Here is a 27,905-nt window from a genome sequence, read left to right on the forward strand (position 1 = left end):
CAAACGTTTGCAAAGACTGGCACTTAGATCAAGTTAACCCTAGTTAGTGGATGTAACACCTGCATGTACCCTCAAACTACAATGGTTCAAAATCTTCTGTAAAATATATTATGAATTTTTCTTGCTCTTATGCTTGCAATGTCACAAATAAATCTCAGAATTATATGCACGTATTGCCGTACTTAAGCCCTAACAGTGTTTTCATTATGGCATGAAACAGAAAAATCAAGACAGTCCTTGGCTCAAAGTACCTATAATTGAAGGGTCTGCAATCCTGCCAATATATGCTTAACTTTACAAACATGAGAAATTCTACTCTACTCATTGGGTGAATCCTTATCTCATTGAAGTCAGTAGAAAGCTTTCACTCAATCAAACTATATCTGTGTTTAAAGTTAGGTTAATGTGACAGTGTTTCACAATTGGAGCCAAAAAGGCAGACTGGCAGGAGAGAAAATACACTGAAAGACAGAGAGGAGGAAGTACTTGTAGATATTTTTTTCTTAGTCTGATCTAATTTGTCCCTTCTTCAATGTAATGTTTAATATTGTAATTTGATTTAAGCCAATATTCAAGATGTGTGCAGCCTGGCAAAATTCTGTTTGACCAGGGGAGTAATTCTTATTGTAAAATGACATTTTTGGTCATTATCATCAATCACCCTGGTAAGAGGTTGGCAAGCAGATCTTGGGTCTAGTCTAGAATGTTTCCATGGCAATTTTGCAAGGCTGTCTGGGTGCTAAACACTTGCTTCCTGCAAGCTTCCATGTTAATACAATTCAATCTTACAAATAATCTCGGCAAACACGTACAATATGATACCAAACACAACAACAATGGGAAGTCACTAAAAGATTTGCATTCATGCAAAAAATCTTTTCAGTCTGTATCCAACACTGTTATAATATTAAATATACTACTTCATGTTTATTCATATACTAAGAACTGCTTTGAGGTGTAATTACAACCCAGTTAACCATGTCAAGCTTAATTCAAAGCCTACCAGTGTGAATGGGACCCTTTCTACAGGCCTTCTGTGTAAGTAAGCTTTCTCATTGTCTTTTTTCCTTCATCCCCACTTCCTTTCTATTTAATTCAATAGTTCACTGCAGGTCTCAGTCACCTCAGCTAATTAGAGTGTATTAGCAAAGTTTAACTTGATTCCTTTATTAAAGGCATCCAACTATCTTATCTGACAGGGTTTTCATAAGCTCTATTTCACTATTTTTTGCAAATAGCTCTGTTAACCGTTATTTCATAAAATTCATATATGAACAGCATTCCCTCATAGGAATTTTCATATAAAATGACACCACATTTAATTGACATGTCTCAATTTAGTTGGGAAATTTATTTTTAGAATAAGCTATTTCTTTCCTGACACTAACCTTCCCTGGAAAATTAGTCTTTCAAAATCTATTAAAATGGGTAAAAGCTCTAAACTAAAAGATAAAGAATTTCAGTGACGGAAAAGCTCTGTGTTTTATGCTCCATGCAGGCATAGGTTGATAGAACTGGGTATTTTAATACAGGAATAATTGCCTTTTTACAATTTGTCACTTAATTCAGAAACTATTTTAAAGGCTTAAATATTTAGAGAGATGCGCCATCTTATTAATGTTTCTTTTTTGACAGTAGCTTCTAAATAAATAAGTCTTTCTATCATTGACAATAGTCCTATCAGCTGAAAATCAGGAACAATATTGCCCAATAATATGATATTCATGAATGCCATTGTAAAAGGTTGGTTTGAGCATTTCTTGTAAATCTCTCACGGGATTTACATCTCAAACAAATTTGGCACAAAATTACTCAAAAGACAGGGTAGATATAACGGCTGGTGAAACTGCTGGTATTCACTTTTTACAAAAGGGTCAAATTGTATTCTTACTCAGAAAACAAATCTTGGTGAAGTTAATGAGACAGATTTCTCAGGATTTGGCCCACTTCATTTATTATAAGGATCTTGAAGAATGGTTCCCAGTCTTTTTGGACTCGAGGCGCCCCTCCATAACGTTTGTGAATTCAGCAGCGCCCAATTTCAAAAAATAATTTATATATTGCAGTGCTTACCTCCTTGCCGAGGGGCTCGGCAGTGGGGGCAAGGGCTCGGCTAGGCAGGGACAAGCCTTAGCCTGCTTGTCTCCTGACATCTTGTGACATCCTTCTAAGGATCTGGTGGCAATCACATGCATGTCATAATGCATGGCAAAAGGGCCATATTTTCTTTATGTTATGGGAATGTCAGTATAACAATGTCTATCCTATTGTCTCTCTTTTATTATGTATTTTTCCCTGTAGGCTTGTTAGTTTATGCTACTACATGTTCATTGTTTTCTTGGCAACAGATTAAAATTGAGTTCTTTCGGTCATTGTGCAGGATAGAGTTAATAAAACACTGCCTCAGAAGATTTTCTTTGAAGCTTTGAGCTAGATTCAGTTCTCACTGACACTGATATAAACCAGGAGGAACTTTGGTCCGTCTAGGATTTCACCTGCAGACTGAGAAAATCAGAGTAATGTTGGCTTTAGTAGTCCCCAGTATGACTTTGAAAGGTTGCTCTGTGTGCTACTGGTCTACATTCACTGGCTGGTGTGGATGAATGCATAACGATGAGAGCCTGCCTTTGCCCTGACATCAATGACATCTCTAGCCTTGAGCTGTCTTGGCACACAGTGAACTCAGAGTAACTATAACTAGCCCCTCCACAGGAGAACAAAGCTGGTTAAAAAGCAGCCTGTTCCCATTTCCTGCAAACCTGCACAAAACTAGTGACTATCTACCTTGCAGCATTGACCTTTATTTGAAAAACCTTGCTTTTGTCACCAGTTGATATCAGCTAAATAACATCTTACTACACAGAAAGGTGGGGAAGTCAGTACAAAGCCGCAAACAAATAAAGCACTGCAGTCTGGCTCATCTCTATGTGTGGGAGATTTATTATTGCCTCTTGTGTGAATCCAGCTGCTTTTGAGACACAAGGCAGACAGGTTTGCTTTGGCACTATGCTGTGTTCTACTGCTGTTACCAGACCAAAATAAAGGAGCCAGTGCCAGAATAGTGTGAGGCATATGAAGAAACTTATGATGATTACACAGTTGGATGCAGGAACCAGACTCTCTCATTGCTGTTTTGAAGGTCTGTTTGACTAGCATACCATCTCACTAATCAGTTTTTGTTCAAGAAGCCAAGTCTTAGCCAGGAGAACTTTCCTAAAGTGCTTCCAGTCACCCTGCCACCTGTGTTGGCAGAGAAGTGGAAGAGAGAGCTCTGTATTGGAGATCTTAACTTATGTCACGTCAAGTAGGAATATAATAATATGTATACCTAGGACTTGCACAATGATTTACATCCTCTAGGGTCTGTACAAATGTTAAACAGTCATCCCACAACACCTTTATCAGCCAGGTAAGCAAATACCATTCCCTCCACACTGCAGAATAGGTAACATGACAAGGAGATGAAATGACTAAGCCAGTACTCCAGACAAAGTCTCAGTAGCCTCTGGCTCCCATTCCCATGTTCAAACCACTTATATTTAAGGCAGCAAGAGGTTTTAAACATACCTTCAGGATAAGATCAATATATAAGATCTCCTCTTGAGACATCACAGGAGAATCAATGGGTATGTCTACACAGTACAATGCACTGCTATCCAGAGATATTGGAGCTAGCCAACTATGGTTAGAAACAGCACAGCCATGTTAGTCCTACTGAAAGGCCATGCTAAAATGTCTGTACTGGCATCACAGGTAGCTCTTTCAGGTAACACAGAGATGCCTATCTGCTCTGCATCCTGATGTGGTTCTACATCAGCATAAAAAATTGATGTAAGCTACACCAGTGTAAAAGTGTTGCCTCTCCATGCCCCAAAGCATTTAGTTATTTAGTTCCTTGATATATATTGAAATCAGTGGTATTGCCAGGCAAAAATCATGTTTTTATTTCATTTTGTTCTAGGTAGCATACAGGTCAGTTTGAAGACCTGCAACATGAGGGGTAGAAAAACTTAGTTAGAAGGAAAGCTAAGACATGCACTGAATTACTTATCACCTGGACCGTGGGGGTGAAATCTCATGAGAGACTTGTTGAAATGGTGAGAGAGAGTTACAATGGAACAAGGAATTTGGATGCTTACATAGCTCAAGTTATACTCAGCCTTGCAAGCCCACTTAAGGCTGGCTGAAAATTTGCCATTGGAAAAAATCCTGGGTTTTGCGCCTTGTTCCCCAGACTGTTTAGGTGGTTTACATGCAACAGGTATTGGATAAAAAACAAAATAAACCTGGCCTCCTGCTGTCTTTTCTGCCTACTGGCCTTGCTTCAGCAGAAAAGATGGGCATCCAGCTGCAGTATCCTGTACCTCAATGCTTAGGGTGCTCTCCTGGGAGGGAGGAAGTGTGAGTTTGAATCCCCTTGGGCTGAGAACAGAGTTCTTCCACTGACTGGATGAGTGCTCCAACCACAAGACTAACTGCTGCTCTCACCATTACAAAAGGGTAGTTCCCCATACTACCTCCACTGACCATATACTTAAATGAACATGATCATGGCAGCTGTGCTTTGTAAAGGACTCCCTGCTGTCAGTAGGAGTTAGGTATGCACTGAGAATGTAAACGGATCAGATCCCTTTGGAAACTTGTGGCAAATATAGGTGCCATCAATGTCAATTCAGGAGACAGCCAAAGAGTTATGGGTGGTAGGGAGGTATCTAGACACCCAAGCTGGATCACTTGAGCATGTGTGCAGAAGCTAAAGTTAGGTGCCTAGGGGCCTTTGCAATCTACAAAAGGAGGCACTAAATGAATTAAACTGTGAAAATCCCATCTAAAGAAACCAAGTTAACCTATTAAGTTGCGATCTAGATTGCTTTCCTCTATTAGACATGAGTAGCACTGAAGGAATGGTTATAAAATGGCTTGGATTTAAGGAGAAATAAAATTGGCTAAAAGTTTTTTTATCCTATATCATTTCTGTGGTCCACTTTGCACAGATCAGAACTGGTGACTGAAAACAATGGAAGCAGCATTTTCATAAGTGCAATACTATATTCAGGTATTTGAAGTTAAACCACATATTATCCACACTAGCAGTTTTCAGCCTAAAGAAAAAAGTATACACCTATAATAGGCATGTACAATATGACACATACCACCATCATTTATTTTAAATATTCCCTTGAATAACATATCCATACACCTGTTTAGTTAGCATCCTCCATTTCAGTCAGTATAGTAAAAATGAAAGACCAACCACTGTGGAAGGTATTTTATTTAGAATTCTAAAAGGGTGTCATGGACTTCAAAAGAAGTAGTTGGAGTGACCTCTGACTTCTTCGGCAATAGCCAGCACATTTCCTACATTTTTGGAATTTTAGAGAATCGCATTACTGTTATCAGTCACCTCTGTCAGAGACCCATGCTAAGAAGTCCAGTCAATCCAGAAGTCCTGAGCTTATGAAGAAAAGCAAATAGGTTTGCTTTAAGTTTTCAGCATTTCTTTTAAAAATATTCTGTATTACCACCACATTCCCTAGGGCCCCCGTTAAGCATATGTTTAAGTACTTTCCTGAAGCCCCATTGGTTTTACTGGGACCTCTTTCCCCATTTCCCCAGCTTTGATACGAGAATAGAAAACTCTTTCCTACCCAGGATCTTAACAAAACCTCCCTTCTGGATACAAAGAGGACATTATACACATGCAAGCAGGAGGGTAAATACATGTATGCAAACTATGCCCAAGATAAAAAAAAATTGTGGCATAAATTTGGCCCATGTATTGTCATCTAAGTAAAAACCTGGTGAACTTTTGAAAATAAGGAAATTTAGTCACCTAACTATGGCTTTAGGGCCAGAAATTTTTGCCCCATTTTCTATAATGTCTGATATATATTCCTTATATACTGTGCGTACAGAGTAGTCGTGCCCATCTGTTGGTGCAAAAGAATGAGCCTAAAAAAAAATCCATATGGTTGTTATTTGCTGTAAGTGCTGATGGAAAAGGCACTTGAATAATAAATCCCTCCCTTCCCACTGGCAGTGGAATTCAATGTTTTACAGCCCTTTTAAAGGCCCAAAGCAAACTACACCAAAAAGAACACGTTTCTGAGCACTACGGGACATTCTTTACTTCTGTGGTTTGCATTTGTATTCTTTTCATTTTACCCCATTTTAATGAGGCTTTTTATGTCGTCTTTCCTCAGCCACCATGCTAAATAGCTGCTGCGTTTTGTAGAAGTCTTTTTATAAGCAAATACAGTGAACAGAGGCTCAGAGAAACAGTGACAGATTTCTCTAGATGCATTGGGTAATTCTGACAGCCAACTCACTTCAGACATGTAGGATTGAGTTTCATCTAGCTTAGCAACAAAAACATTAAGTAACTGAGATCAAAATATCTTGCTTCCCCTGAACAGAATTACAGCATAAATGGGGAAGAGAGTCAACTGAGGCCCTACATGCAACAGGGAAAAAAAAGAACACAAGGAATATACGGTACATTTTATATGCCTTCCTTGGCATATAAGCCTTTGATTATGTCACATGTACAGAATTAGGTATTGCCTGTTTTGGGGCTGTAAAGATACTCCCTGATGCTGACAACTTTTGCCCATCTGCACTTAGGGGTCATGAAGGCTTGGGGGTAGGGTGTAGCTGGATATTAAACAAGCAATAGCCATTTTGAGATTTCCCTTCCCCCTTCCTCTTAAACCACATCTGGTTTTTGTTTCCACAGCTGACACATCCTCTGAGATGTATTCCTTCTGGCTGGGTTAGTCATATTGTAAGATTTCTTTTTTTAAAATAGTAGGTTCCTCGTTTAAAACAGTAGTAGACCCAAAGTTCTGAAATCTTGACTCTAAGAGCAATTTAAAACTATTATGCACAATGGTCATTAGTTTTTAAATTGCTGGAAGGTGAAGACCTGAAGGTAAATATTTTCCAGAAGACAGACATGAACTGAGAAGTGTGGATCCTCACTCAGGTGAAAGTTTTCTGCTCCAAAGATAAGTTTGGAGATTTCCTGTCAGATGTATAGAAATCAGGCACTTACATTTTTGTTTTGATTTGTTTTGTTTTACAATGAGAGTGAATAAACCCTGGAATAACTTACCTTGGGAAGTAGTGGATTCTTCATCTCTTGATGCCTTCTGAAGTCAAAACTATATGCTCTTTTGGAAGATATGCTTCAACAGAACAAAAATGATTCAGTTCAATGTAGGATAAACTGCCTGAAAATCTATGGTTTGTGTTCTACAGAAGGTCAAATTCGATGCTTCAGTGGTTCCTACTGGCTTAAGAAAATTATGTGTATAAGAAGAGAACCTTAATGCATGTGATATGATACGTCTCAGGGATCCTACATGAAAAAAGATTTGATTTCAAAAAGTCCTTCTATATGAAGCACAGTTAGTATGCTGTTATTATTCCAACTGATTACTTCAACATGAGACACAATAAAGCCTTTTTTTTGCCTAGGTCATTTCCACTGTCGTAAACACATTTTTTTTGTTAATGTTTTTCATAGTTTCATAGTCAGTAGGGTTGGAAGCGACCTGAGCAGATCATCAAGTCCGACCCCCTGCCATGGCAGGAAAGAGTACTGGGGTCAAACGACCCCAGCATGGTGATTGTCTAGCCTTGTCTTAAAGACCCCCAAGGTAGGAGCCAGCACCCCTTCACTTGGAAGTTGGCTCCAGATCCTAGCCGCCCTGACCGTGAAGTAGTGCCTCCTGATGTCTAATCTGATGAGTCAGAAAGGGGATTTGAGAGGAGCATTTTAAAGTGGACTTTGGATTCATGTCTGCAGCAGATGACGAATTCCTTGGAGCGAGAAATATTAAGTATCAGTGTTTGCCCGTTTCTTATCCTTAGCCCAATGGGGAAATAGAATGTTTTAAATAAGTTTTGAAATCCTGCTAGAAAACTGCTGAACTAGAAAGAAAACCTGAGGAATAATTTGTCTCTGATTCCCTACATAGCTATAAAGAATCTCATCAACCTGGATGTCTCTAGAAGAATTCTTGCATGGCAAATTAATGCAGATCAAATAAATTATTTTGAGGACTGTAGGCCAACATGTTGGGAAGGGGAAGAGTACAGCTTTACTGTGCTGGTACAAACAAAGATAAAGATATGCTCTCAGGACTGGAGGTATTTTTATAATCTAAAAGTTAGTGATTTTGAAAATGAAAATAAATTAAACAGACGTACCAAAGCAGTAGTTGTTCTGTTAGTACTCAGCTAGAACACAGCTGGCAGATCCTGTTGTGGTGGACTCCAGTGACTTTCTACCAAAAACTGTGAAAGAAATGTAGAATGGTATTATATTAGTGCTGAGGATTACAGTTATGAGGTATTTGCTACTGTGTCACTGGACAGGAGAGGCCAGATCCTCAGCTGGTATAAAATTGGCACCCTTCCCTTGAAGGTAATGAGCCAACAGCATGGCACATGATTTACAACAGCTTAGGATCTGGCTCCACAGACAGTGCCCTCCAGAGCAGAACGACTGCTGTTTTGTGCACAGATATACAAAGAAGGAAGGAGTACTTGTTAGGTAATTGCTTTCTAAATATCCTTTATCGCTAGTACTGCTAATATACAAGATATACTGAATCTGCTTCTGTCCATGGTTATTTAAATATACTTCCAGTCATGTGGATGGTCCTGTGTTACTTGGCAGACTTGGGTTCAGTTCTTTGCTCCTTCCTAGGAGAAGCCTCTAGCAGATCACCTAGACTCTCTGTGCCCCAGTTTTCTGTTCTGTTGGATGTAGCAAGGATGAATACATTAAAGGCTGTGAGATGTTCAGATATCAATGTCAGAGGGTCACATACATTTTTCCTACTGGTAATTTCTATACCTATGCCCTGACCTATTACACTAAGCTGGGCTGTGCCCCACAGAGCTCTGTGTACAGGGAAAGCAGAGCCACACTAGCCTGAGGGAGCTCACAGATAGGTTGTGCTTTACAGACACACAACCCTCGCGGGCAGAACAATCTGCTCCCATGATGCAGCCTATTCCTGCTGGTGTCTCCTTCCTCTATAGATGGATAGGAAGGCAGTGTGGTGCTAGAGTAAAGTCCCCAGGCCTCTTGTCTAGTTCTCTTGTTTTCTTAGGTGGATATGTGCATCTGGGGCAACACAAAAGGAATAATCATTGCATACTGTGATTGGCCATGGCACGTATTTGGATTTTACAGTGTATAAAGAGGAAGGGTTTTATATTACCACTACCACGCAGAAATAACACTGCTTTGGGAAATCAGCAGTAGATACCAGGTAGCAAAAATCATTATCATAGCTATTTTTTTCATCTCAGGCTCATTTCTGTACTGCACAGCTGCAGAGCAGTGTGCCCAGAGCATCAGATAAAATCTAATGGGTAGGGGAGAGAGCACAGGGAGCCAATTCCTGCATTAAGAAAAGTGCAGCTGCAGGGCACCAATTTACTTCTGCCTAGTAGCAGAATTAAAGGCAAAGAGGGCAGTGTGTAGTGAAGCTCTTTGGCGGCACGAGGAACTGCATTAAGCTCATGTCCTCCTCCATCGTGCACATTCAGTGCTTATAACTTCCTCCTTTTACCCTGTACACTTTTAAGGAAGGGAGCAGGTGCACTGGGAGGGCTTCCCATCAATGATGGCAAATTATCATAACACAAGCCATCTCTTGAAATTCAAATTCTTGAGCACAGGAGCTGCCCGTTTATTTTCTGCCAGTATTCCTGTTGGAGAAACTGCATTGTCTGCCTGTGGAAAGCAAACACAAAAGCAGAGAAAGCAGAGGTGATGCAAATTTATTTTTAATTCAAGATCATTGCTAGAATTTAATTTTAATTTAAGGGGTGAGCTGGGTATAACACTCCTAGCCCAGATTTCACTCTCTCTCTCTCTCTCTCTCTCTTCTAAATATTCACCCTATCAAACAATATATTTTTACAATATTCTCTGAAGAAAGCACTTGATGATTGAGTAGTTTCCATATAATTTGCCTGCTGCTGAGTCGGTGTTTCATTTCCATCTGAATTTGTGCCTATGATTTATGAGTTAATATTTCCTACTGTTAATTTTATTTAAAAAGAAAAACAATGCTTATTTTTTATTAAAAAGAGCTAATGTTTATGTTTTATCTGCCATCACAAGAAATAAACTCTTGCTATATTTTAAGACTACTCTGACTCCTTCAGAAATCAACATGAAATTATTCAGACCAAAGAGCACTTTCTGATATATGAATGAAATAAAACAAGAAGACATACTGGGTCCTGATCCAAAGCCAGCTGAAACCAATGAGAGGTGTTACATTGACTTTTGTGGTCTTTACATAGCCTACTGCCATGCAAAAAGGGCTAAAGTCTGTTGTTTATTGTCCTGGTATATATTCATCTGTTAATATCAATGCAATATTTGTGAAGGATACCTCATGAACTAAATTGAAGTTCTTTATTTATTTATGGATAGCAACAGTGGAATAAATCTTCACCATACCTTAGTTCTGATGCAGAAGGTCTTCCCAAAGTGAATGGACAATAGTGCCTCCATGGCAGCTCCTGCTTTAGTGTCTTTGAGAGTCCCAAGAAGGGTCAGTAGAGTCCCTGGTTTGGTGGTGAGCTTTGAAATGTGGCTCTCTCTTCAGAAAGAAGAGATCAAGGTCATCAGTGCTTATCAGATATCACCTTGTAATTTTGAGTGTTAACTTTTGTTTGTGAATGTTGGCAAATAAAAACATCCGAGTAATCTTTACTGTCATTAAATAACAACTGCCATTTACATCTCTGGCAAACGGCGGCGTGTTTAGTATGCACCCCAGAAAGGGAAGTTCTGCCACTGAGCATATTCTTATTACATTAGTAATTGATTCTTGTCTAGAAGGAGAAGAGCATTTGGCTCCAGTAGATTCAAGATTTTGACTGGTTGCAGAAGGTGAATAGCTTCTGGTGCCAGCTGCTGTTAATCCTGAAGGGGTTGTGATCTTCACCGAGACCACCAAATTCATGTTGGTTAGGCTGGATGAAACTTGTTTTCCAATGTAGTAATTCATATTTCTGAATCTTTGCAGTTTCATATACATTCTGAGTTTTGTACACTGTTAAGTTATTGCAACAGGAAATGGCTGACATTTTCAGAATCGCCCATTCTTCATTTTTCATTTGAATTTGCTCATTCATCCCTGACTTTTCACAGTGCTTTGTCTGTACAGCTTATCAGGGAGTTGATTATATCTGACCCACCTCAAACATAATGTGTGATAGAGATAGTTCTAGCACATGCACTAAGTAGGGAGACATGCTCAGCAGTCAGCATGGGAGTAAAAACACTAATCTACTGACTGAAAGGAACAAAGACTCTGAGAGTATTGGGGCAGAATTCTAGTTGCTTGTACAAGCGTTTTATGAGGAGACTTGGTACAGTAAGTACTGCAGATCCTTTCATTGCAAAAATAAGAAATGTTCCCCAGTGCTCAGAAGCATTTGCCTCACAGATCTTCACTCTTCACTTACATCTCTTTATATTCCAGTACATGGTTCTTTTACACAGTTATCTTTGTAAGTGAGAAATAAACTCCCCAGTAGTCCCTCTGACATACAATAAAACTTTGGTTTGGAGTGTTCAGCCACATAATGAGTTTCTTTGAAAACTGGACGTTGCATCTCTGTCTCAATAGATTTTTTGTAAGCTTTCGGCCACATGAATCATGAAAATACACAGACTGCTGTGCACATAAGGCTGGATCATGAGACTATGCAAAAAGAACAAAGCCTTGGAGTATCTTCTTCTTTTGTCTCAAGAAATCTCTCAGTAAAAAAGCTCCCTGGGACAGAGAAGTTCTTCAGAGGGAGAAAGCTAAAGCATAAAAGACAGATTTTAGCAATAGAATAATTAGTGTTTATCTTGATACAGAAAACATTAAGATACCCAAAAGTTAATTAATAACTAGTTTGTAAATGTTGACTGCATTGCATAGAAATCATACCTCACTAGTGCACACTTGAAAACATAGTAGATCAAGTAGCCTTGGAGCAACTAGTGCCTGCCATCCAATTTTGGTTCCTAGAGCTGTGCTAATAAGGGGGATCTACCTTCTGGGTCAACAAAAGGAAAAAAACCCATGAGATGCATGTGATTTTGGATTGACCCAAAACATTTTGTGAACCTCAAATTATTTTGTTTTTATTTTTTGAGGATTATAATCATGTAAACCCTCCACCCCAGTTTGAAACAAAAGCATAAGTTTGAAGGAAAAAGTCAAAGCATTTTGAAAATATCAGTGCAAACCATTTGTATTTTTTTTCAGCTGAAAGTATTCACTGTATCCAATTCATATTTTCAGGCCCCAAAACTGCAATTTTTGGTGAATTTGGTGACAAAGTCCCATTTATAACAGTAACTGAGGTTTAGAGATCTGAAGATACCTGAGTCTTACCACAAAAACAGGTTGCTAAAGAATGACTAATCAGTGAAGATATTTGAGTTTTAGGTTTTAATCTAAGCTGACTTCTCAGCCTAAACAGGTATGATACCTACAGCAGAAATGGTGTGTGTGTGCATGTGAGAGAGAGGGAGATATAGCGTATGTAGACCAAATGAAAGTCATGATAAACCGCAATTTTGTAAAAATATTCTGCAGTTCTGTGGAGTATACAAAAGCTAACAGTTTTAAAACAAGGTAAATAGAAAGGATCCAAGAGTTGATGCAAAGTCTTCTACTGAAAGTGTTTTCAAGTGAAGTTTCTCCCAAATGGATATTTATTACCAGAGGCTAGCTATTTTGATGCCCATGAGGTTGTGTGTGTGTATATGTACTGAATGGGAGCCCCCTGGCAGATGCTACACTTAAGATGTGATTAAATAGTTGATCATGTCTTAAACAGTAACCCAGCCACATGTTAATACAAGGACTAAGCTACAAAGTTATTACACAAAATGTGTGTAATAACCGTGTGGTTTATTTCCATCATGCTTTAAATTGCACATGTGGCCAGGCATCAGCCGATTGGGCCTGCCATGGTTGGGAGTGCATGGGAACCCTTGACTCCCATGTGCACCTGGGCTGGGAGTGCCAATCAGTTGGCTGCTGCTCCCAGCCTTGAGGACACATCAGAATCCTTGACTCCGATGTGCCTCTGAAGCCGGAAGCCCAATCAGGCGCTGCTCTCATCTTCCAGGACACAGGGGAGACCTTGACTCTGGTGTGCTCTGGAGGCCTGGAGCAGCAGCTGATCAGGGCTCTAGCCCCAGGGGCACATCAGAGAGAGGGGCCCTGTTGTGCCTCTGAGGCTGGGAGTGGCCATCATCTCATCCGTGCTCCCAGCCATGGGGTGCGTCAGAGCCCTTGACTCAGGTCAGAGCCCTTGACTCAGTGCGCTCCTGAGGGTGGGAGTGTGGATCGGGGCCAAGTACAAACAAAGCCAAAAAGTCTAAGGCTGAATTGATTAAATCTTTTCAGGTTTTGCTAAATTGTGTAGACTGAACCGGTAAGCAAGTGAACTCATGTTCACTTTTGAAACCGGAAAAGCAGCCAGACCCCTGCAGGGGCCCATACCGGTAGCCGGGAAGTAATAGAGCATGCTCCCCCCAGCCTGTTGGCCACCTGAATGCAGCCGAGCAGAGCTCATCCTTGATTGACTGCCCAGCACGCACTCTCCAAACCTTTCCAGTCCCCCTCAGGGGGTAACATTGCCTCTAGGCAGGGGCTGGCTCCGGCCCCCAGCCTCCAAGGGGGTTTCCTGCCCCTGGCAGGGTCCTCTGAGCTCTGTCCTGGTGCAGAGAGGGGATTCCCTTACATTATCAAATTTAATATTAGATTTTAGACTTTAGGTTGGGGGGGGAGAATGACCCCCCTGGCCCAGCACTGGAACACCAGCCAGTCTCCCCAGCACAAGAGGGGGAAGCCTGCAGTGGGGGCTTTACTCCCCCTGTTGGCCTGGAGCTGGGATTGATTCCTCTAGCCATGCCCCCTCCTCAGCTTCTGGAGGAGGGGGCCTGGCTGGGGGACTCAAGCCTGGCTCCCAGCTCCTTGGTTTAGGTGAGTGGGGGGAGTACAGTGCCTGCTGTGGGCTTCCTCTGCCCAGTGCTAGGCAGCACCCAGCTGTGGGTCCAGTGCTGGGCTGGGGGGGGTGCATTCCCCCCCTCCCGCCTCAGCCAGCCTGGAAGCTGAGGAGGGGGCATGGCTGTGGTAATCAAGCCTGGATCCCAGCTTCAGGCAGGCAGGAGGAGTAAAACCCCTCCTATGGGCTTTCACTGTCCCCCCCCCCACACCTGGCTGAGTGTCTGGTGCCAGGCTGAGGGGGGTGGGTTTCCTGGGTTTCCCCCCATCCCCATCCTCATCCTCAGTCAGTCTGAGGAGTGATAGTGCTACAGCCAGGAAGCAGAGGCAGGGCAAACCCTGCTGTGCCGGAGCAGACTGTACAGCCCAGGGCTGCAAAGCATCCTGGGATGTTGGAGGACTGCTAGTTAACTTGAACCAGGACAGGATCTGGGACAGCTGGGGTTATTTGACCCCAGCAGTCTTTCCTGCCCAGAGCAGGAGGGCCAGACCCAATGATCTCATGAGGTCCCTTCCAGCCCTAAACTTCTGTGAATCTATGAAACTTATTTAGGTCAAAGTGGTTTAAGTCTGATACTGCATCCAACCAGATTTATCTTACACCAATTTGGGCCTTTTTGAAAGCGGTTAAAGTGCACTGAACTTTTGTTCTGTTACAGGTTTAAACCAGTTTCTGATTACTTAAATCAGTTTATGTTCAACTTCTGTCCCCAGCCCAGGTGACTAACTTGCTACATGCCAGTGCAGAGGGAGCCCACAGTCATGATCCTGGGTTCCACCTATATCAGCAACATGGTGTAATTTGGATTTGATCCCTGATCCCACAATCATGCCCCCTGCCACACACATTTAGCATGGCAGAAGGGGCAATTGGTCAGACAATGCTTCAGATCCCATTGCGCCTCTAACTCAGGGGTGGGCAAAATGCGGCCCAGGGGCCAGATGCGGTCTGCCAGGACATTTTATCTGGCCCGCAGGGCCCCTAAAAAATTTATAAAATTGATATTAATCTGCCCCTGGCTGCCTGTCATGTGGCCCTCAATGGCTTGCCAAAACTCAGTAAGCGGTCCTCCAGCCAAAATAATTGCCCGCCCCGCTTTAACTGAACATCTGCCAGGGGCCCCAGAGAGCAGGAGGATTTAGCCCACTCAAGCAGCAGCGCAGTGTAAGACATTAATAAATCTGTAGTGATGCCAGCTAGGGGACAGTGGTCAAGTTTAAGCTGTAGGCTGATTTCATTGTCACTAAATAATAAGTAAAGTAGGAATGATGACCTATTCTCTATAAGTTATGGCCTTCAGTTTCTGGATGAATTCAGTTAACAGAGCTGCAACCTAATTCCAATATATATGTTCTCCTTTCCTGACTGTCTAAAATGACAAGAAAACCCAACCCTTAACAACATGGCACGGTTCATGGAATTCAGATTGTTGCTTTGGGAAAGATGAAAGATGGCACAGACATGATTCAACCCAGCAGTTTCAAGTGTAAATGTTTCAAACCTAACACTGACAAAACTGAACCACTTCCATCTCCACCACTTATAGCTGAGGCTGTGGTTTGTGGGGCACCACAAAAAAACCCCATGAAAACAAAACATAATAAATAAGAAGAATAACAGGTGAGAAAATTGGGCCAAAAATAATGATGTTTAAAGTCTGGCTGAGCTGATTATTTGCCTGACATTACAAAGCAGCTTTCCACCCACCAGAGGAACATGATTTAGGGTATAAACAAGGATTTCTAAGCAAAATACTTTTATTTGCTCTGAAAACTAATTTGGAAAGCCTTCATATCTGTGTTCTGGAGCAGCATGGAAAATTAGCTCACTCTCATCTCGTTTTTAAGGGATCAGCTGCTGAGTCCAAATGAAATGAAAATGTCACTTTAGCCCCCCAGATCTGTAAATTTGTAGAAGAAAGACAATGCCGAAAGAGCTGACTAACTCAACTTCTATGACTTTTCCAGCAGGTATTAAACATTAATGGCAATTTCTGTGTAGAACCACAGTGCTATCATTTTAGCAAAATGGTTTCTCAGAGATGGTACTAATTGGCACAGCCTCCGAGTCTCTCCTTTTTAAAAATTTAAAATGCTAATAGCTTTTTAAACCATTCATATATGTTGAAATGTTTGATTGTGCTTTTCTCCACATTACAATTACTGTGTGACCACAGAATTATAATTACCCTTGCATGGCAAACAAAATGTAGGAGGGGAAAATACAGAGTGGATGAGTTGGAAAACTTAGAGATGCAGGCCAGATCCTAGATGCATTTGTGCATGTGTACAGTTGTGGGGGAGAAGTGACATGGGCTTTTTCCTCTCACACACACTTCAGTTCTCACTGCCTTGGTACAAAAGCCCATGATGCCACCAACAGTGATAGCAACACCAAAGGAAGTGTTGCAGGACTGAATAGGAACAACCTATAAACTCACTTTCCAATTGTCTATTGAAAAGGATGTAGTGGCTCCTGTATGTTGACTTCAGCACACATAGAAGCTTCCTATATCCTTTTAACCTCCATGGACAGACTGTGGCCCTTAGCAGGCTACGGCTTGCAGAGCCCCGATAAGATCCAATAGATCTGGTAAATCATAGCACAGTGTAACATACAGTTGAAAGTTGCTCCCTGGTAAATGGGCTTGGGGTAGATTAGCATGTTGCAAAAAAAAGAAGCAATCCATATATTGATTTTGAGTAATATCTGATTTTCTTTCTTATTCCATATTTTAAAATAGCATGGAGACTACAGTTGCATTTTTTAGGAAACTACAGCTGAGCATCTCAATTGATGTAAGTTGGCCATTGAGGACAACGGAGCTATGATGATTCACACTAGCTGAGATGGCCACAAATTTTAAAATCACTTGGCAGTTAGATCCATGTTAAACACTTTACTATGTAAAGTACATGCATATCAAGCAAAAGGTGGCCATTATTTCACTGTGGTATTTCCATTGATAGGGAAATGAATGCTCATCATATAAAATTATTAACATAGATTAAAACAAGGAGCTTCTGGTAAAGTCCTCCTGCAGAGATTTGCCTAATAGCTGCAATAGCCAGGATGTACTCCTACTGCATAGGAGTAGTTCTGTAAGGGTGTTTGTACATGCAACAGGGGGTTACTTTGGTTTAGTTCTCCCTAAATTGACATGGTGGGTTTTGTGGGTGCGTGTGATGGGATATGGAGGGGGCGTGGGGTGTGTGGGTAGGGGTGGGGGGATTATGAAGGGACTGTACGTGGGGGGGCTAGGTGGGGGAGGGCTCCGCTGCTCCCCACACAGGGCACAGGGGTGGATACCCTGACTCTCCACAGGGCACAGCCCCCCCCCCACACAACACATGGACTGCCCCCCCGCAGGGCCCACATGCCCCCTCGCATGGCCCTAGCCCCTCTGCAGGGCCCACAGCTCACCTGTAGCAGCAGTGGCCATTGCGGCACTTGGGGCCTCCTGGCACCGCCCGCCCGTGCAGTGTGGGGCAGCGCAGCTCAGCCCTGGTACCTGGTACCTGGTGCTGCCTGTGCCATATTGCGCAGGTCTGGTCTGGCTTGGTGTGGCACCATGCGCCTTTGGGCAGCTCCAGGCCACTTGGGCTGTCACCCGGGGCCCCGCGCTGCTTGACTGCTTTGAGATGCGGCAAGAGGCATGTGCAGATTTGTCTGGACGCCCCCACAGAAGTTAAAAGATATTAAGGACTTATTTGAACATCAAATTCATCTTCCAGTTAATGCAGGACTGTTCCCTGTGGTATATTTTCTTGTGCTAACTCCAGCCTAGTTTGTAAAAGTCCCACAGATGTCACATTTGCTTAAAAGTCACATAAATGAACGTGAATCAAGTGCAGACTCTCTATGCAAGTGAGAATAAAGCAGCTCTTTTTAGAGTTTTTCCTATCTGTAATCAGGCTCTTTAAAAAGAGCTTTTTAATATGATTGTTTGAATTAACATCCACTTATGTTTATGGTACATAAATGAAATTCAGTCATCTTAGTTTTAAAATGTTTGCTATTTATTTCTGTCACATGTTTTTAAGATCATTATAATGTAAAAAATTCTATGAGCTCATTCAGTCAGGACAAAGCAGAGAAATACAATAACTTCACTCAGCAAGGTCAGCAAAAATCCCATAAAAGCAAAATTTTAAAAGGTTAGAGACAAAAAAATGGTTTAAATGAGATATGTGTAATAAAATTCTCGGTTATGAATGCAGACAGGGTAACAAAAGAAGGACATTCAAGTAATTTCCATAAATAGTCCAAGACACAGCCACTCTTTCACACTGGAGATTTTTTTAGAAGTACGCCTATTGTTCATAGGAGCCTTGAAAACAGAAAATTCTATCATCGCTAAATTGTAGTTTTGCAGACTTTTTGTGCCTGTGAATAATGAATATTGGTGGTTGATAACAGGGACAACTAATCTAGGAGTTCTCCACCTGTCTTAGACTGTGTAGACCATATACCTTAGAAAAAGATAGTTTCAGGTCTTGCAGCCTTGCCTGTTTTCAGTTGCAGAATCCCATGTAAAATCCCTGTAGCTCCTACAGCCATTATTTACATGGAAAGAAAAATATGAGGAACATATATATAATTCAACCGGTGGAAATAAACAGGAGGGTCAAAACCTTGTGAGTGGCATAGCAGTGGTGCAGGGTGCTCACTGAGGGCATGGGCTGGGGTGCAGTGGGAGGGAGGTGGAGTGGGAGGACCATTCTGCTTAGCCCACTCAACCCCCACTCCCCGGATGCACGGTTTGGAGTGGTGCTGCCTTGTTCGATTCCTGTGGCTCACTGCAGTGTTCCCCCTGCTGTGGTAAGACTCCTGGCAGGGGTGGGGGGATCCTGGTGCACCCTCATAGTCAGTACCTGGGATCGGTGCCCCCTTACTCCACCTTAGTTACACTACTGTGGCATGTGGACCAGTACAGTCACTACTGATCTAAACAGATAGCTATTTGTCAAAATTTGCCTCTGGTTTTGAGCACCAGAGCTTCCTCACCACTTAATCCCTGGATAGAGAGAGTAAAACACAATAATATTGTGGGGCCACAAATAATGGCAGATTTCTGTACCAAATCTGAATATGCTGGTACAGAGGTGATTGAACTTGGATGGTATAAGGAGCCATATAAATACTTCTAGATAGACAGAAAGAGCTCTACATTTATGTAGATCAAGTAGACTCAACCCCTCTAGATAATTAATAATTTAACGGCACATTTGTATTCCACCACTTGAAAGCTTAATTGTATTTGCTTTTCACAAAGGCTGTGTCAAAAATGCACACCAGGTGCACATCTGTATGGCCTGAGGAATGGATGTTAGCCCCCTATCTGGCAATGAGTGAAGCTCCTTTCAAGTCAGTGGGCTCAGCAGAGGAGCAGGAGTCCACCCGTGTGAAGTTCTTTGAAGGATGGCAGCCCCAGTCAGTCATCTAAGACAGACAGATAAAAAATACTTCTAAAGGAATCAGAGGACTATACCCATTAGGCTGAAAACAGGCATGCACTACAACCCCAGTTAGTCCTTACGATACTCTTTATTTCTTTTTCTAGGATAACAAAGCTGGACTTGCAATAAACTGATCCATACAGAAACCAGGGGTATCAAACAACAGACTCATGCTGATTAATATTTTATGGGCTTATAGATTTTTTCCTCAGCAGCTGGTCTTAAATAAAGACCAATTTGCAAAAGTGTTAATTAACTCTAATTACAAAGTGCATTGTAGTTTCTCACAGGATTTCCTTTTGGGGAATTACATGCAAATGTTCAGCCACTCATCTAGGTCATACCACATAACTAATTATTTGATAAGCATTTTTTAAAGACTACAGTACCCATCTTTAAATTGAAATGGTAGAAATAGATTTTAGATACGAGTGGATTGCTATACAAAATGGCCATGTTAAAAAATGTCAAGCTTTCTCTTATGCCTTTGTGTTTTATATAAACAGCATGTAATGATTTCTTAAAAGCTGTATCTTGTTCTGCTGTTCTCTTTACTGGAAAACACAACAGGCACATTTGGGGCAAAGCGCACACACACACACACACACACACACATACACACACATGTGCGCGCACACACACACACAGGAATCTGAGCTTGCATCAAGTACCTGAACAATAACAACTTTTGTAATTAATAGTAAGTTTCTAAGGATTAATGTGCCAGTTAAATGGGGAGCTTTGAGGGATTCTGTTGTAACTGCCTGTGGGGAGAGGAAATGCTGGTGGAGGGAAATTTTGCAAACAGTAACGTTGCACTGCGCTGTACACATCACTAGGTCGCTGGCAGAGCTCTGCTGCGAGGAAGCCTGAAGCACTGTCGCATTCCTTACTGCTGGAAGATGCTGCTCAAGGCACTGCTAACCAAATGCTCCAGCAATAACTGGGAAAGGAGTGATAATTATCTTTCTCATTAAAGTGCTCTTAAAATTAAAATGGAATATCCAAACTCTTTGGATTTCTACAATCAGGTTCTAAAATGAGAACTCTTACACACAAAAATCAGACCTTAGCTTCCTTCCCATTATCCAGCTTTTCTTACCTCACAGCCTAACTCTGCTGAATCTGTCCTAGATAACTTACCTGATCTTGTTGGACAAAACAAGCAACAACGCTAGTGAAGCTATACAATATCTGACCACCCTTTCAAATATATGGGGCTGTAAATGTGGATAAAATAAGCAGGACAATACACACATAAAGGCTATTACTAGAAACTCAGGCCAGCATTTCCAAAAGAGGGACCGTCAGCTATGGTTGGTAATTTTTGTCTCAGCAATGACTGGTGCAAATCCTGATCTAAAAGCAGCATTTAAATGTTTAACTCACAGAGCTAGTAGGTGCAGCTACATGAGACACTGACTTCTCAGTACCCCATTTGACTGCGCAACAGTGTCACGTGGAAAAAACGGTGATGCAACACTACCGCGCAGTAGTGTTAGGTTACTGCATAGTAGCATCACCAAAGAGGCATTCTTCGGCACTACTGTGCAGTAACTCAGGTTACTGAGCAGTCATTTAGTACTTCTAGAAACAAGTACCAAATGACTGGGCAGTAACAACTGCACAGTCAGCATCTTGTGTAGATGGTGGAGCCAGTGAGGCTGAAATTGGGCATCATAGCATGTTTTTACTTATGAATTGCAGCCTCAAGCCCAGTAATTGCTGAACTCACTCTCTTTCTTCCCTCCTTCCTCTCTTCCCAGAACTCTCTCCTGGTGCTTGAGCCTCTTGTGACACTTGGCAAAGAACTTTCTGTCCTTGCAACAGCCTAGCTCCATTTGGGGAGCTGCAGAAATAGAAACTCTTCTTAGGGAAATAGGTAAGTTGTATTTTCTTCTTTTCCTAAGATTTGCATAATCCTTCAAAGTCTCCCAGAAGGGCCTGCTTCAGGGAGATGTAACAGATGTTCTGCCAGAGGTACCTAGATGCAATGCTTGACTAAAAGGCTGTATGGACATGGGGAGAACCACATCTGAGCTATGAATGGCTTTACAGCTTTTTCACTTGGGCGATGTGCCTCCACTTTAGTTGGCAATGGCATTTTTCTTTTGTGCAGTTCATAGATTCATAGATGCTAGGGTTGGAAGGGACCTCAACAGAACATCGAGTCTGACCCCCTGCCTAGGCAGAAAAGAGTGCCAGTCAGACGACCCCAGCCAGATGCCTATCCAGCCTCCTCTTAAAGACCCCCAAGGTAGGAGAGAGCATCACCTCCCTTGGAAGCTCATTCCAAATTTTGGCCACCCTTACCATGAAAAGGTTTCATACTTACTGTGAAGAAGTTAATTTTGTTAACTAAGTTAACGTAGTTGTACCAAAGGATAGACGTTACCCCTGAATGTAATGCAAGGTGAAGGTTAATATTCCAGAAACCAGTTTCTCAAAAACAAGGAGGGTAACTGATTAATTTAAAGTTAAGGTATATTATGCTAACAATATGTTCACACAAGCTTTTAAATGTATTGCTCATGAGTCATTTAACACCATTCACACTAACTCTTCAGCTCTGTAGAATTTGTAACGTTCTACCCCAAGTGTACAACATGTGCATGCTGGAATCTCTCCTCCTTTGGCAAGCCTTTGCAGTCGAAGATGAAAGTCCTCCATGAACGTCTTATTTGTGGGTCTGAAGCTAGCTGATGAGAGTGATCCAGGATTGACAGACTCTGTTGCAACTCAGGCATGTGTTTCCATGAGGAGCAGGTGGCTCTGGATTCTTGATTCAGTCCGTTACATGCTGTTTCTGCCACTCCCACTTTTCTGTCTCTTGTTGCCATCATGGGGTTTCAAAGTACTAAGACCCTGGCAGCAAACTCTTCCTCCATTTGGGACAGTCCTGGTTGATAGTATCCCATGAGTTGATGTCAACATTGCATTTTTTCAAGTTGGTCTTGAGGATATTCTTGAAGCACTTGCTCTGCCTTCCTCTCAAGCGTACACCTTGAGTGAGCTTGGAGAATAAAAATTGCTTCAGGAGTCTGGAGTCAGACATCTGGATGATGTGGCTGGCCCAGAGAAGTTGGTGTTAGATAATCGTTGCCTCATGCGTGTGCTGTTTGCTTGCGAGAGGATGCTGATGTTGCTGCGCCTGTCTTCCCACTGGATCTCCTGGATCTTCTGCAGGCAGCATTGATGGTGCTTCTCCAATGACTTGAGGTGTCTCCTATATGTTGTCCATCATTCAGCTCTGTACAGTAAGGTGCAGATCATAACTGCTTGATAAACCATGAGCTTAGCTTCAGATCTGATGCCACCAGCTTTGAACACCATTTCCTCAGGCGCTCCAAGGCGCACACTTGAGGCAATATTGGATTTTGTGTTGATGCCAGCCTTCTGTGAGACATGGCCTCCAAGGTGGGGACCGGAGCTGGGGACTGCTCTTTACGAACGTGTTGAGGACGGACCTCAGTCTTCTGCAGGTTAAGCGTCAGTTCCATGTTCTTGTTTGCCTCAGTAAAGACATAGATGATTGCCTGAAAGTCTGCTTCTGGGTGAACACAGACTACAGCATCCGTAGCATACTAAAGCTCAATGATTGAGGTTGGGGTGGTCCTGGTTTTGGCTTGGAGTTGGCTGAGATTAAACATCTTACCATTTTTTCAGTAGTTTAGCTCTGCTCCAACTGGAAGCTTGTTGGTGGTCAGATGTAGCACCGTAGTAAGGAATATCAAGAAGAGTGCAGTTTGTAATGTTCTGCCCCAAGTGCACAATAGATACATGATGAAATATAGCCCTAGAGAAGCATAAAAGCTTTAACGAGTAAAAAAGTCAATTAGGAATTTTGACACAACGATGTGCTCCAGCAGTTACCCTTGTCCCTAGCCATGAGGCTATGGCTTTATGATGACAGTGAAATAGACTTAAAACTCTGTAAGTGGCTTGCAGCAGTGCCACTCACACTGATGACAAATATGTGTTTCCTACCTCTATAAAATAGACATATGTTTTCTGTGTCACCTTCTGTGTGTGGATTTGAGCAACAACAATGTGTCTGCTGACATGCTCGGTTTCTTGGCTTTAAAAATCTACAGATTTCATTTAATCCATTGGAAAGTTTGTGGAACATACGCTACATTTGGTGGAATTTCTCTCCTCATTTCTGCAGACTGGAATGAAATTCTCGCCAAAATTTTCATTATCTTTAAATGCAAAATTCCTAAGATTATATTTGAAAAATCCAATAAGCTTTCTAGCATTACTGAACTGCAATTAAAATTTACTTCCTAATAAAAAACCCCTAAAACCTTATGAATTTTATAATAAAGAGGCAATTACAAAGCATGACTTAGGAGGAAAGGTTGAAAGGATTGGGTTTGTTTAGCATAAAAAAGGGAGGACTGTGGGGGACACACTAAAAGTCTTCAAAGATGCAAATGGTTGTTATAAAAGAGAACATTGATTGATTGTTCTCCATGTCCACTAAGGGCAGAACATGATTTAAAATTGATTTAAAATTTCAGTAAGGAAGATTTAGGTTAGGTGTTATGAAAACTTTCTAACAGTAGAGGTAGTTAAGCACTACCTGTTGGCTACTTATGTAAGAGAGACATGGATTCCTCTCGACGAAGGCTTTTATTAACATTTTAGACAAACATCTATCACAGAAGGTTTAGATATTATTGAATCCTAGAAAGCCTGGAAACACGGAAATGTAAATCAATTTTAAAATTTTGTACAGCCCTTTCCTGGGTTGCACTTTGCACTCACTGGCAGCATTTGAGTTCTAAGCCATGTTTGTAGCTGCAGACACAGAGCACCAGAGAGAGAAGAAATCAAGAGGAATCCTATTGATATAGAAATCTTGCGATTGAGGCTACATTATCACAGCAGTGCAGAATCTTCAAATGGCATTATGAAAAGACAAGGCCCTATTTGGTGCTAAGGGTAATTACAACCCCCTGTGCTGTATAAAATGTATGATTTTAGAGATAAGATAGTTCATGCCTCAGAGTAATTCTGTGTTCAGCATCTTGATGCCTGTGACCTTTCAAAAGACAGGGAAACAAAGGTGACTGGCTCTTACAAACAATGGGTGGTATTTATGATATCAGTCTGTATACCTCATAAATCCAATTCTACACTTTTCATTGAATCCATTACTCCTGACAAACTAAGTATCGATTTTCATAGAACTTTCTGTATTTTTATTACCTGTCTATATTTTATAGGCATTGGGTCATATGGTGAAAAAGTCTACCCCAATAAAGGAAAGGCTTAAAGAAAAAAGAAATCCATGGAGAAAGATGAATATGGTGCTGTAAAAATCCTCCAGAAGTATGTAGCAGCCTTGGAACGTATATATATATTATATTATGCTAGCTTCACCTCATGGAAAACAGTTTCTGTCTGACATCAACCTTTATTTAGGTAAACCTTAGAAATACACTTTAAGCCTAAGGAAAATACAAGAAATGAGCAAAAGCTTCAAATCCAAGTAAAGATTTAGGGGCTAGGTCCGAAAAGGGATGTAAGTGCCATGACCTTACAATGCCTAACTGTACATACCTTGCCTCTGTGATAGGTATCTAATCTCCCTGTATGATAGCTTAGAAGGCCTCTTCCATGTGTGTTTTGCGGTACCTCAAAGGCTTTTGAGGCCCCACAAAATACAGCCTGCACATGTGATTTGGTTCTCCACACTTCATATTTGTAGCATGGAGCGAAATTTGGACACCAGAAAATCCCAGTATCAAAAAAAAGCTCATAGGAAAAAAGTGAGGTGGCACATGTGGCAGCAGCATGCACTGCCCAGAACCAGTGACTGGCCAGGCTCCATGGGCCCAGATCACTGCCAGTCAAGCCCAGGACCTAGGCAGGCTGCTGGTCCCAGCCTCCCTGACCCCACCCAGATTATTTTTCCCTGCGTTAATCCTGTGTGCAGGGGTGTGCACTAGGGCAAAAAGCTGTGGCATGAATTTGTTTCACTGCTTTTTTCCCCATGGCAACCACATGCCCCTGCTCATGGGGACACAGCCAAGGAGTCTGATAGTTCAGAGTAAGACCCACAGAAACCAGTAGGCTGAAGGGAGACCCAAAGAGCTATCCAATAGGAAGTATCGTCCCAATTCCCACCATAGCCTGAAACCTTTCCTTGAATGAGATATCTACACCTAACTGGAGGAGGGACTCAATGGTTGAAGCAGTCAAACATGATATGAGACACCTGCAATAAACTCTTCCTCTGCCTCTAGCATTCAGACTCATCTCTCCCTGTCTAGAAGAGTGCACTGCCAATGGGTTATAGGCTGATCTAGGACATGGTGGGAATAAACACCAGCCTTCCTGTTAACATTGTTCCACCTTGTATGAAATCTTTATTCATTTTGCCAAAAAGAGAATACAAGTGTGAGTATGACTTGCTATGCTAGTGGTTAGGGTAATTCACTGGGAGAGTCTCTGGTTCCAATCCCAGTTCCAAGGTGTTTTCATACATTTTCCATGAAATAGTCATTGGATAAAAAACACTAAGAATGAACTGGAGTATTGGTTCCAAGCTAGGACTCCACCATCCCAGGTAAAGGCTGTTACCGAGCTCAGATCCACTGTTTTTTTTCTTGTCCTGTGAAACTTTATACCTTCAATTGTTTTCCCCAAAAGTTTACATGTAGCCTAATGGTTCAATGGAAGGTGTTCACATCAAATGTCTTACAGAGGAATAAATTGAATCTGACCAGATTCTACTCTTATTCTATCAGTGAACTGTCATTAAGTCATAATGATGACTACCACAACAAGGAATTGAATCCCCTTCATTTTAATGAGCTCTAAAAATATACATAGCTCAAGAGCCATCTCTCTATTTAAATATATAGATATATATTGCAGGAAATAGACTCATTCAGCTCTTATTTATATTGATATCTATTCAAAATAATGCTACTGACTTGTATATGGATTTGCTCCAGAATTGCCTTGTTATAACAAGATCAGAGTTTAAACCATTAACTATTTTTTCTCCAAATGGTATAAATCTTACATTGTTTTTTGGACATTGTTGGAAAATATGGTTAGTCTATTCTTAGCTTTATGCAACATGTGAATCACAAAATCTTACCAGCTGCTCCTTTTGTTTGCTTGTTGGTGACAGGTTGGGGTTTTTCTTCACTACCTTTCAGAAGCTGAAAGGGCAGCCACAGACTGTGCAACAAGTCAATGCTGATGTGTCAATGAAAAAAGATAAAATTAGTGGTTTCCAAAATAGTTTAGTTGAATGGTATTATTTCCTGTTGGTACACAGAAAGAGGGTGGGAAAGACTCTTGCCTATGAAGCAAGCAAAACTGTTCACTGGAAAATAAGTAACAGCTGGTATGGAAATTACCTCATTATTATTAATTTGCTGGGGCCTAACCAATTCATGAATTAAGCCTTTCAAACTTGAAAAGCAGCATGTACATTTTACAAAAGAGGGGGGTTTTAAATCATCTAATTAATAGCTGTGCCACCCACAGTATCAATGAAAGTCTTCCCCACCTGTTTCAACATGTCTTTGCTCTTGGACATAAGAGTGAACCAGTGCTATTTCCAGCTGTGATAATGTAGCCTCTACTGCAGGATATGGTTCAATAGGGAACCTCTTCATTTCCTCTATGATTTATACTTATTAATGCACTAATGCTTTTGTTTGAAGAAGTTAAATCTGTAAAATGGCTTTTGCCATGGGGATTTAGTGAAAATTATGCATGATTAAAATAGAAGTATTTTAAGAAGCAAGAATTTTGATGGGGATCAAGTCCTTTTAAGGAAACCAATGAACTAATTACAGCCCATCCCACATTATTGGAATATATATGAATAACTTTTAAAACATCCACATTTATATTTGGTCACAATGTCCTCAGTAGTGTCTGTGACTGTATTTATTACTTGAACACCTCTTCAGACACATAAGAAATTCATTAGTAAATCCAAAACTTTCTTTGACATGGCAAATCAGGCTCTTTTAAAATATGCCTCCTTCTTTATAAACATTGAACAAATATAAGATTTTGCAAACCGTCTTTTCACTTGTAGATTACATCTCTTCCTCAACACCTTTTTCTGTCTTCACTATTTAAATTGGAACCTTTTTGAGTGAAAGGCTGTCTCCTACTCGGTTTGTATAATGCTCAGTAAATTGATGCTTTAATATATTGGTCTATAGGCACAACTCTACAATAAATACGAAAAATATATCTATTTTCGTGGGAAGAATCTTAAGAATAGAATTTTAAGTGCATTAAGTAATTACTGTGCAACAACCACTTTTGTAAAATTGCAGTAATTTATGTAGAAGGTACTCCCAAAATGATCATTTAATTCTAAAACCTTTCATTGACTTTCACAATAAAATT

The sequence above is a fragment of the Gavialis gangeticus genome, unplaced genomic scaffold (assembly GCF_001723915.1).
Source record: "Gavialis gangeticus isolate Ggan-Ray unplaced genomic scaffold, GavGan_comp1, whole genome shotgun sequence".
Classification (NCBI taxonomy): Eukaryota; Metazoa; Chordata; order Crocodylia; family Gavialidae; genus Gavialis; species Gavialis gangeticus.